The sequence below is a fragment of the Gracilinanus agilis genome, chromosome 5 (genome assembly GCF_016433145.1).
Source record: "Gracilinanus agilis isolate LMUSP501 chromosome 5, AgileGrace, whole genome shotgun sequence".
In the NCBI taxonomy this organism is placed as follows: domain Eukaryota; kingdom Metazoa; phylum Chordata; class Mammalia; order Didelphimorphia; family Didelphidae; genus Gracilinanus; species Gracilinanus agilis.
Window position 1 is genome coordinate 196,412,228 of NC_058134.1, and position 12,660 is coordinate 196,424,887.

The 12,660-nt window shown below is 37.9% G+C and overlaps 1 protein-coding gene across 1 annotated transcript in view; it reads right to left on the bottom strand.

The window, feature by feature from the left end:
* VWF (von Willebrand factor) overlaps positions 1 to 12,660 on the bottom strand; it is a 211,659-nt gene that overhangs the window by 161,370 nt on the left and 37,629 nt on the right. The gene's annotated exons all lie outside the window — the stretch shown is intronic.

Genomic DNA, 12,660 nt, shown 5'->3' on the forward strand with positions numbered 1-12,660 from the left:
TTCAAAGCAAAAGGGAATTTACTGAATATGGTCTGACTAACATGATCAGGTCTGTGCTTTAGGAAAATCACTTTGTCAGTAGAGTGGAGGATGGATCAGAGGGCAGGGACTTGAGGTAGGGAGAAATTAAAAGAGGTGGTTGGGGTCTGAAATAGGGTGGTGGCTCTGTGAGCAGAAAAGGGGAAATGAGTTTGAGAAATGTGGTGGAAGTAGAAATGACAAGATTTTATAACTATCTGCATATAGGTGAGTTGAGGAAAAATGAGGAGACCAAAATAACACTGAGGTGCAAATCTGGGTAACTAGAAGGATACTGGTATGTTCAACAAAAATAGGAACGTTCATAAGAAGGGAGGATTTAGATAGAAAGATAAATTCTATTTCAGACATGTTGTATTTGAGATGCCATCAGAATGTGTAATCTAAGATGTCCTATAAGTATTTGTAGATGGAGAAACTAGAGTTGAATATAGGTCTAGGACTTATCTGCATAGAGTCAATCATTACACCCATGGAAACTGATAAAGTCACCAAGTAAGAGTATTGAGAGAAGAGGGACTAGGACATATTGCTAGAAGATATACTACTGAAAGGTCTGAACCACATCAATATTGAAATACTTACTAAAAATGAAACCAAAGGAAATAAAGAAGTACTATCAGTATTAGCAGTATCAAATATAAAATCATACTACAAAATACCTATTTGCTACTAGTTTAAAAATCAAAAAATTGATCAAAGGAATAAATTAGGTAAACAAGAAACAAACACAGTAGCAGAACATCCAATAAAACCAAACAGCACAAATTACCAGAGTAAGAACTCTATTTTACAAAACTGCTAGGGAAAAGGGAAAGCAGTCCAACAGAATAAAATTTTGAGGCCAACATATATATATATATATATGTGTGTGTGTGTGTGTGTGTGTGTGTGTGTGTGTGTGTGTGTGTGTACATATATATATACATACAATGTATCACAACAAGTTCCAACTGAGTATCTGCCCTATATTTCAAATATTAGATTATAATCAAATCAGAGGAAAGGGGAGATAACAGCTATGGATAGAAGGAAAACTCTTGATTAAACAAAGTCACAGAAAATAAAATAGACATTTCTGTTTTTAAAAATTGAAAAAATTTTGTACAAACAAAATCAATAAAGTAAGAATTAAAAGAGAAACCCTTAACTAAGAAAAATCACTGCAGCAAATTTCTTTTATAAAAATCTGATATCCCAAGATATATAAGGAAATTATACAGATATATAAGAAATAAGAACTATTCCATAATAGAAAAGTGATAAAAAGATATGAAAAGACAGTCTTCAAAATAAGAAAAACAAGTTCAAAAAAACGATGCTCAAAAAAATCTCTACAGATTACTAATAACAAGATACAATTTTTTAAAACTCTCAGGTTCCCAGGAGAACATTGTACACAGTAACAGCAATATTTTATAATGCCCAACTGTGAATGACTTAGCTATCCTAAGTAATACAATGATCCAAGAGAGTGATAAAAGATGTATGAAGAAATATGCTATCCACTTCCAGAAAAAAGAAGTAATGGAGTCTGAATGTACATCAAAGCTTACTTTTAAATTTTTTTCTTTATTTTTCTTGGGGGTTTTTTTTGTTTCTTTTGGTTTTAGATTTCTTTCACATGACTAATGTGGAAATATGTTTTGCATGACAACAGATGTATAACATATCAAATTACTTGCCCTCTCAAGGATATAGAAGGAGGGAAGGAAGAGAGGAAGGGAGAGAATTTGGAAATCAAAAAAAATTTTTTAAAGAATGTTAGGGGCAGCTAGGTGGCTCAATGGACTGAGAGCCAGGCCCAGAGATAAGCAGTCCTGAGTTCAAATCTGACCTCAGACATTTCTGAGCTGTGTGACCCTGGGCCAGTCACTTAACCCTCATTGCCTAGCCCTTACCACTCTTNTGTTTGCAATCAAATTGAGAAGTTCCAGGTTCTCTTTCAAACAATTCCTGACTATGACTCATTATGACTAATTATAACTTAATCAATCCAAACCAGTAAACATTTATTAAGTGCATTCTGTGTGCCAGAGACTGTGCTAAATGCTGGGGATATAATCAATAAAAATTTTTAAAAGACAAGGGGCAACTATGCAGTTCAATGGATAGAGCCAGGCCTGGAGACAGGAAATTCTGTGTTCAAATTGAACTTCAGACATTTCCTAGTTGTGTGACCCTTGGCAAGTCATTTAATCCCCAATGCCTAAGCCTTACCACTTTTGCCTTAGAACTGATACTTAGTATTTATTCTAAGACAGAAAGTAAGGGAGAGAGGAAGAAACAAACAAACAAACAGAGAGAGAGAGAGAGAGAGAGAGAGAGAGAGAGAGAGAGAGAGAGAGAGAGAGGAAGGGAGGAGGAGAGGGGGAAGAGGGGGAGGGGGAGAGAAATTTAAAAAAAAAAGAAATTATCAAAGAATTTTTGTAGTACAAACACATTAATGCTCTGTTTTTAGGGTAGGGAATAGATCCAGACATTCCTAAAGCAGTTTTTTTTTAAACTACAGATAATACAAACACCATTAAATTGTGTATATCCTTTGACCCACCCATACTACCAGTCATATACACCAAAGATATAAAAAAAGGGAAAGGATCCATGTGTAAAAAATGTTTGTGATCTTTATCAAAGTATTTATCTTCTGGGTAGGGGACAGACTGAGGGATGGAGAATGGGAAGGAAGAAGAGAATTTGGAGCTCAAAAATATTTTTAATGAATGTTTTAAAATTGTTTTTACATGAAATTGGGGAAAAATATTTTTAAATGGAGATGATTAAAAAAATTGGCAATGTTTTTTAATTGTATTAAAAATTGGGGCAGCTGGGTAGCTCAGTGGATTGAAAGCCAGGCCTAGAGATGGGAGGTCCTAGGTTCAAATCTGGCCTCAGACACTTCCCAGTTGTGTGATCCTCGGCAAGTCACTTAACCTCCAATGCCTAGCCCTTACCAATACACAGTATTAACTCTAACACGGAAGGTAAGGGTTTCAAAATAAAAATTTAATTGTATTAAAAATTAATGGAGGGGGCAGTTAGGTAGCTCGGTGGATGGAGAGCCAAGCCCAGAGACAGGAGGTCCTTGGTTCAAATCTGGCCTCAGAAGCTTCCTAGCTGTGTGACCCTTGGCAAGTCACTTAACCCCCACTGCCTAGCCCTTACCACTCTTCTGCCTTAGAACCGACACCCAGTATTTATTCTAAAAAGGAAGGTAAGGATCTAAAAAAAAGATTAATTGAAATAAAATAGGGGTCCATTAATTTGGAAATGACTGAACAAATTATCTTATATGAATGAAATGGAATATTATTACACCTCTGATGGTTTAGGATTGGGTTTAGAGAAATCTGAGAAGAGTTGGATAAGCCTATATAAAGTAAATTGAACAGAACCAAGAGAATAATTTATAGAATGGCCATAATGTAAAAGAAAAACAACTTTGAAAGTTAAGAACTTAAATAAATTCAATGACCAGCCATGACCTCAGAAGACCAATGATAATGGACTGGAGATGCAGAATGAGACATACATATATCTGAAAAGCATACTTATTTATCACCAGAGAGGGAGGCTTCCAAAGGGAGGGAAAGAGTTGTGGGGAAGGAAGGAATAGGTAATGACAGTGAAGAAAAAAAGAAGAAAGAAAATGACTTCACTGAAACTATTTTTATTAAAAACCCTCACCTTCTGTCTTAGAATCAATAGTGACAAGGCAGAGGAATGGTAAGGACCAGGCAATGGAGGTTAAGTGACTTGTCCAAGGTCACAGAGCTAAGAAGTGTCTGAGGACAGATTGAAACTATTTTAATCAAAGAGAACAGCGCAAAGTCCAGAAGGTGATAGGAACAAGATCAGTTTTGTGACTGTCAAATAAAATTTTATATTTGTTTCTCTTAAAACTAATCTATATGAATTGTTTTACAGTTTCATATGCAATCAGTTTTTTGTGCTTTGTATACTGAAAAGTCCCCATTTGTTGATGTTTATTATTAAAGTCCTTATAAAAAAGGAATTTTTTAAAAGTGTGTACCTGTGGGGGCAGCTGGGTAGCTCAGTGGATTGAGAGCCAGGCCTAGAGACAGGAGGTCCTAGGTTCAAATCTGGCCTCAGACACTTCCCAGCTGTGTGACCCTGGGCAAGTCACTTGACCCCCATTGCCTGCCCTTGCCACTCTTCTGCCTTGGAGCCAATACACAGTATTGACTCCAAGACAGAAGGTAAGGGTTTAAAAAAAAAAAAAGTGTGTACCTGTCTGCAGCCACACCAACAATGTTATCACAGAAATTTTTTCTCCACAACCTCTTCTAGTATTCGATTTTATCTTATTGTTGGTATTGAATTAATAGGTGTGGTAGCAGCTTATGTGTCTTATTTCTTTCTCTAATTAATAGGGAGCATCAATGTGTTTTCAGGTGCTTGTTAATAACTTGTAGTTCTGCCTATGAAAATTTTCTGTAAATATCCTTTGACCATGCCTATCGTGGGTTGTGTTTTATTTTCTTGATATACATCAATTCCTCCTAGATCCTAGATGTCCTTACTTTATCTGAAATATTTACTGCAAATATTTTTCCCATTTCTTTTCATTTGTTGTACCTTTGATTCCTTATGATTGGTTGGATCTTCAATGATTTCTGTCATTTTGTCAATGTCAAATGTCAATGACAATTCTGTCATTCATCTGATTTACAAAAACGTCTCCATAATCAAGACAAATATATTATTACTTGTTCTTCCATTTAAAAAAAATTAAAAGATCATCTTGGATTTTTGTATAGCCCATATAAGCTGTGAGGCTCCTTTATTTTTTTATTCAAATTTTGGTACCCATAAATGAAATTTTATTGGACTATAGCCACAACCATTCATTTGTATATTGCCTGACTACTTTTGAACTATAATAAAGACCATTTGTGATCCTCCATCACTTCACAGGCAGCTATGGCTCAATGGTTGGAACATTGTTCCTGAAGTCAGGGAGACCTAAGTTCAAATGCAGCATCAGACAGTTCCTAGCTATGTAACCCCAGGCAAGTCATTTAACCTCTGATTGCCTAGCAAAAGGATCCACTGGAGAAGGAAATGGCAAAACCACTCCAGTATCCTTGCCAAGAAAACTCCATGGAGAGCTGTGGTCCGTGGGGTCACAAAGAGTCAGATATGGCTCAACAGCAACAACGACAACATCATCACTGCTCAGAACACTCCAAATTGTAATAATGTAGTTACAACAACAAGCTGAGGTTGACATTTTTCTTCCCAAGAACTGCTCTCAGCCAGGATGGTCAAATATTGATTGGCTCTTGCTACAGACTTGATAATGCTTCTTAATAAATCCTATTTAAATTACAAGGCATGAGAGCATTTTTATGTGAAACACCTTGTAGTAAATCAGCTCAGTGACAACTAATATTGTTTGAATCAAAAGTAACGTCAAGCTGCTTTATACATTTCCCATGGTTCCAAAAATGTAAACAGAGCGATCTCCATCCCCACACCAATTTGCAGCAGGTATCTTTTCTGAACTCTAACTATATCTCCAAGAGCTTTTCTCAGACTTTCTAGAAAGTGAAAAAGACATTTCCATATTTCAAAATGCATTTCGTTATGTGATTGAGGAGCTTCTGATCTTGATTGGAAATGGTTAATCTGCAGTGTAATGATATGCTAAGAGACAAATATCAAGAGAAGAACCTAATAGAATTTTAGAAATGCCTTCCAAGCAAGAAATAGGCTCAATTAAAATCTTTGCTCATGGTCTGATATCAATATTTGTGTGGAAACATTTTCAAATATGAAAAACAAAATCTCATTATAGATCAGCATCAAAATATGAACATCTGAATCTGATTCTGATGACAGGGAACATTAACTTTGAACCTCAGTTAATCAAATTGTTATCTCCCCTAAAAGAATTTCATCCTTATTAGTAGAATTTTATTATTTTTTTTAACCCTTAACTTCTGTGTATTGGCTCCTAGGTGGAAGAGAGGTAAGGGTGGGCAATGGGGGTCAAGTGACTTGCCCAGGGTCACACAGCTGGGAAGTGTCTGAGGCCGGATTTGAACCCAGGACCTCCCATCTCTAGGCCTGACTCTCAACCCACTGAGCTACCCAGCTGCCCCTGTAGAACTTTATTATTAAAAATTAAAATTACTATATTTTTAATTTCATGAAAGAAAAATTTGTAGAAATTCATTTTCTCGCATATGATGTAAGTATATACATAACATCCTCAGTTTTGCCTCCTGGCCTACAAATTATAAAACATTTACTATTTGTCCCTTTACAAGAAAATTTGCCAATTTGTGATTTAAAGGATGACCTTAGAGGTCATCTAGTCAGTTAATCAACAAGCATTTATTAAACGCTTCTATGTTAAGCACTGTGCTTGGTTTTGAAGATACAATGAAAAGCAAAATATAGTCCCTGCTCTCAAGGACATCACACCCTAATGGGATAGGCAATATGCAAATAACTATGTACAAGTAAGCTTATATACATATATATATATATATTACACACATATGCATGCGTATATATGGGGGAGAGAGGAGAGGGAGAAAGAGAGACAGACAGAGAGAGAGAGAGAGAGAGAGACAGACAGACAGACAGACAGACAGAGAGAGAGAGAGTGAGAGAGAGAGAGAGAGAGAGAGAGAGAGAGAGAGAGAACGTTTCATAATGGCAAATTTGAGATAACCAACAAAGAGTCACCAGCACTAAGGGGGAAAGGGAAAAACTTCATGTAAAAGGTAGAATTTTAACTATGACTTGAAGGCAGCAAAGAGAGAGAGACAAGGAGGAAGAGAATTCTAGGCAGGAGGGCTAGTCAGTGAAAATGTTCTTACTAGCTTTACAGATAAGAAAGCAAGCTGAGACATTAAGTGATTTGCCTAAGGTCATACAGTTAAGTAATAGAGCCTGGATTGTTGGTTTTCTTTTTTTTTTATATATCACACAAAACATTTTCACATTATCTACATTCTAAAAATAGAAGAGAAAAAATATATTTCATTCTGTACTCTTTGAAATTATGGTGGGCCATTGTACTGATAAGGGTTACTAAGTTTTTCACAGTTGATTATCTCTACAACTTCACTTTGCATCAGTTCATATGTCTTCCCAAGTTTTTCTGAAACCATTTCCAGCATTTTTTATAGCATCACATTATATAGCACAACCCATTCAATCCTTGCCCAACGTTTCCAATTTTTTTTTACCACAAATTCTAGGTGTGTCTCCTAAGAAGTTGGGGTTATTCTTTAATGCTATTGGCTTGAGCTTTTCAGTTTATATCCCCCTGAGATTTTCAAGTGAGAATCATTTTATTCAACCAGCCTTGAACAACTTTTTTTTTTAACCCTTACCTTCTGCCTTGGAGCCAATATTGGCTCCAAGGCAGAAGAGTGGTAAGGGTAGGCAAAGGGGGTTAAGTGACTTGCCCAGGGTCACACAGCTAGGAAGTGTCTGAGGCCAAATTTGAACCTAGGACCTCCTGTCTCTAGGCCTGGCTCTCAATACACTGAGGCACCCAGCTGCCCCCCTTAAATAACTTTTAAAAGGAGGTCCTAATGATGAAATGCTTGATTTCTATAAAAACTGGAAAAACCTACATGAATTGATGCAGAGTGAAACAAGTAGAACCAGGAGAACACTATACACAGTAACTGAAACTTTGTGGGATGATCAAATGTAATTTACTTTGCTACTAAAAGGAATGCAATGATCCAGGGTGATTCTGAGGGACTTATGAGAAAGAATGCTAGCCACATCTAGAGAAAGAACTGTGGGAGTAGAAATCCAGAAGAAACATATGATTTATCACTTGTTTATATGGGTATAGGATTTGGGGTTTTGGTTTTAAAAGATTAATACAAAAATGAATAGTATATAATATATGTATAACCCAGTGAAATTGCTTGTCAACCCTGGGGAGGGGGAGGGAAGAAGAGAGGGAGACAACAAGAATCATGTAACCATGGAAAAAAATTTTAATTTTTTTAAAAAAGAAAGAGGTCCTTACTAAAGGGGTATTGTGATAACAGTTTATATAAAACATTCCCTCAAAAATTCTTAATATACTTTCCCACAAGTATATGCAGAAATGAGAAAAAAGTGGGCTCAAGCTTAGAGAATATACATGGCAAACAGGTAACCCACACCTCCTAGTTACTAGTCATCTGTTTCTCTCATTTGTGAGTTACTGGGGAAGTTCTCCTTAAGCATGATGTAGTTTCTTTACTAGGCTTCTTATAAATCTCTTTCTATTCTGGCCTCAGTTCCTAATTCAGATACTTCTGTCAGCTGATCCAGAATACCAACTAAGATACAAATGAAAGGCCTGGAAATCCAATAACCTCTCTGAAGCTCTTTGGGTCCTCCTCTAGTGAAAATGGGGAAGGGAAGAAGAAGAAACCTGGCCAAGTCCTTTTCCCTTCTCCCTCCCCTCAATCATTTTCTCCTCAGGGATTTTACTGGGAAACCATACTTACTTCAACTTCTGAAATGACTCATCCCTTTTTGAAACTCTTTGTTCTAGTTGACTTGATTCTTTTAAACAACATCCAGAGGATATGATGAAATATCTGGATTGGACTTCCTTTCTGACACCATTGAACTACATCCAATGGTTTTCAAAGACTTCATACTTAATCTAAAGCCTATGATCAAAATCAACTGTTTGGACATCATGTCATTTTCTTTAAGTAGGGTAAGATATCTTGATTGAGTAGCTATCAATCAACCCTACTCTTAAACTTAAAATCTGGAAGGCTCATACTAGGAAAAAGACTTTGAGTTTGGTTCTGGCACTGAACTACACATCTGACATGACCATCTAAATTTATTCACTTTATCTATGTTGTTCATAGTTTTATAGATTTCAATTCTGAGCATGTGGAGGGTATCATAAGGAGATTATCTCCTGGTTAACTAGAGATACTAATTCTCTGTTCATTTTTTTTCCTCCATTGCAAAAGGAGTCAGATTATAACTTCTTCAGGCTAGGAGGAAACTCCAAAGATTCTCTGGACCATCCCATTCTCTAAGCCATCCTAGATAGGAAATTATTTTACCTGACAGCCCTGAGATAATGTACTTTCTTTTCTTGCCTCTCCCACAAAGCCTCTTGTTTCATTTTAAACCTTCATCCTCTGATTCTGCCCTTAGTAGACACAGAGCACTCCCACTCTTAGAAAATAAAAGCATCCCTACATTCAAAAAAGCATGTGCATTATTTGGAGCTTATCAAAAAAAAAAAAGGTTAGAGAAGCAAAAGATGGCATGATCACAAATGTGGAAATTAAAGTATAGTGTAATCTGAACCCCAAATCCCATTGATATTGGACTCTCTGCTCACTTTTGGAAGTCAGTCCCCTGAACTTGCATGAGGAGTAGGATACAGTCGGCCAGAGCAGGAGAGAAGAGTCACTTCAGTTTATTTAAGGTCTGTGGCTACTTCAGATGCTTCTGGCTTCAAGAGAAAAGTGGATGATTCCAACACCACTCAAGACTAATGAAGGGAAAATATGATGCTAGGTAGAGGGTAACATGATGGTAACTAGCAGCCATCATGTCCCTATTTCAAACTAGCTACACTAGAGACTTCAGAGAAGATCTGGGATCCTCTCTCTTGGTTGCCCTGGGTTACCTGGCTCCCAATGAAAGAGCTCCTTCACTCTCTATTGCCTGGTATATATTCTCCTATATATACTTTCTCTTATTTCAGTTTCACCATTTCCTTGGATGAATGGGTTTCTTTGCTATAAATTTGTGTTCATATGGAACTGCTATTTAGAGGGAAAGAGAAGTTAAAACTTGGAGATAAAACTTAGGGTACCCCTTTCCTCATTAATGACTAGGGATCAGAAGTTTAGCTTCAGCTTGAAAATCCCCTAGATTAATCATATTTATAGAAATAAATAGATAGAATTCTGGCTCAGTGCTCCCTACTCTCTATAGAGAGCAGAGTATTCAGCTCTGTCCTCCATCTTCTACATCCTCTCTTTTTTTAAGCCTTACCTTTCATCTTAGAATCAATATTACATATTGGTTCTAAGGCAGAAGAATAGTCAGGGCTAGGCAATTGGAGTTAAGTGACTTGCCCCATGGTCACATAGCCAAGAAGTATTTGAGGTCAGATTTGAACCCAAGACCTCCCATCTCTAGGCCTGGTGTCTATCCACTGAACCCTCCAATATATCCATTTTGGGCATAATTAAAACAACTCCTCTCGTGTCATCTTCTTCCCAGAGTCTTATTTTCCTTTCAACAACCTGAAGTGGAAATGGTATCATCCATCTTCTTTCTTGAAGCTGGAAGTTAGGAGTACCAGAAGTAATTGAAGAGCCCAAAAGTGAACAAAAAGCTGGTAAACACTGCCAAGACCTAATCTCTCTCCCTCTCACTAATTCTGCCGTGCCCAGATGCAAGTACAGGGCATTGATCTCCACAAATGAGGAAAGTCCCATTCCAACGAACATTGGGACTCGGGTTACAACAGAAAAGAGAAGAAATTTGCCAACTCACAGAACAAGATTTAGCTGCCAAATATCTTTGGTTCCAGAGCCTAGACATCAGCTATGGGATCCCACCTTTCTCCTAAAAATTTGAGCTTCCTAAAAATGAGAGCAGATACATTAGACCACAGCCAAAGAAATCTAAGCTTCTTAAAGAACCTTTCTTATAGGTCTTAGAGTTAAAGGAACCCCGGAAGTCATTTAATCCAACTCCCTCATTTTATAGATGAGGATATCGAGGCTTGGAGACGTCTGGTTTCATGTAACAACCAGTAAAGAGAGGAGCCAGGGTTTGGCATTCCCAGGACCTTTGATTCTAACTAGTGGTTTGTTTGTTTCTTTGTTTTCTTTTGCATCATACTCTTCTTAGTCCCTTGAAAAACCAACCTGGGTAGAGCTCAAAATGATAATAAATAAATCAGCCCATTCCCAACATTCTCCTTGCTTCAATTCCTGGCATGAGCTAATGTTGTCTATGGGGTACTGGAGTCCCTCCCATTCTACACTCTCCAGTTCTCTGCCAAATAACACCATTACTTCATCCTACCCACACCCACCCCTTGCTCTACAGACTCAATTGTGGCCCAGTTTAATTATATTTTCAGATCATCTAGGATGACCAGACCTCTTCCCTGGAGACTCTCTTCCTATCCAAAGGGATGGGAAAGAAAACAGATGAAGCATGTCTACTTCATAGCAGGCAGGGAGAAAGAAGGAAAGGCAGAAATTGGAGATATGAAACTATACCATTGTCTTTCTCTCCTAAACAGCTATCTGTTTAGGGGGTTGAGAGAAGGAGGTTGAGAGAAGGAGGAGGGAGACATTCTTTGCAAAGAAGTTAACAAAGAAAGATGACTGTGTTGAAAAGAGCAAAATTCTTCAGCCTGGTCTTGCTGTAGCTACTGCCATTGGGGACTGGAGGAATGAAGCTGACCCTGACCCTGAGGGAGGTGCAGAAGCATTGCTGTAGGCTCAGGAATTCTTACCCTAGGCAGGGAACTGCCCTGATTGGTGAGCCAGGAGGCTGGATCTGAAAAGCAGAAATATCCTAGCAGGATGAAGGGAAGGCCTTCTAATGCTATTTATGGGTCCTTCCCACATTCACTCAGCGTGCATTTGATCAGGCTCTCAAAGCACTGTTGACACTTTCTTAATGAGCATCATAGAGGAGATCTTTTAAAAATAAGATCTGTGATTAAATTCTTGGAATAATTTAGGAAGAGCCCTAATGAGCAAGAGAAAGGGCATCCAAATGATCTCTGGCCAGGGAATCTATGCTCTGGTTTCTCTCTCCATAACACCTTGGGCCTTAATTAACTCAAGGCACTCTGCATGAGAAACCCACCAGAGTAAGGCAGATTGTCTCTCTTTACTAAACTTTCCAAGGGAATAGTAAGGATTCTGTTAGAAGCCCAGAGTCTGAAGGCAACCTGGCCCCTGGACTCCTTACCTTGGAAACTCCTTCTCTGTTGAGAGCCATTCCCAGTGAAATAACCCTTAAGTACTTCTGGCCTTGTAACGCCTCCGCAAATGTGCTCCTGTCTCTATTGATCTTGACAGCCAGGAAGTGTCTGAGGTCAGATTTGAACCCAGGATCTCCCATCTCTAGATCTGGCTCTCAGTCCACTGAGCTACCACCTGTCTCTACCCCTGCCACACATTAATCTTTTAATATGTTCTTGTTGATTCTCCCTTACTAGACCCTACACTGATATATACTATCTCTCTTAGTAGCTCCCACAGAGCTGAGTTCACAACAGATTTTTATTAAAGAAATGTTTATTGGTCAGTTTATCATCATACACATATTCACTCTGATCTTTTCCCTCCTTAATAGAAACAGAGCATTTTGATAAAGGATATTGGGATTCTAAAGTGAGAGAGCGGTTGGATTGGGCAGTACAAAGAATTAGCTGGGTGTCAGAAAGCCATTCCACTCACCAGCTTTGTGACTTTAAGGAAATCATTTAACCTCTCTGCTTCTTCATTTCTTCACCCATAAAATGGGGATGCAACTTTCTATTTGGGCAGTTAGGTGGTAAAATGGAGAGAGAGAGAGAGAGAGAGAGAGAGAGAGAGAGAGAGAGAGAGAGAGAGA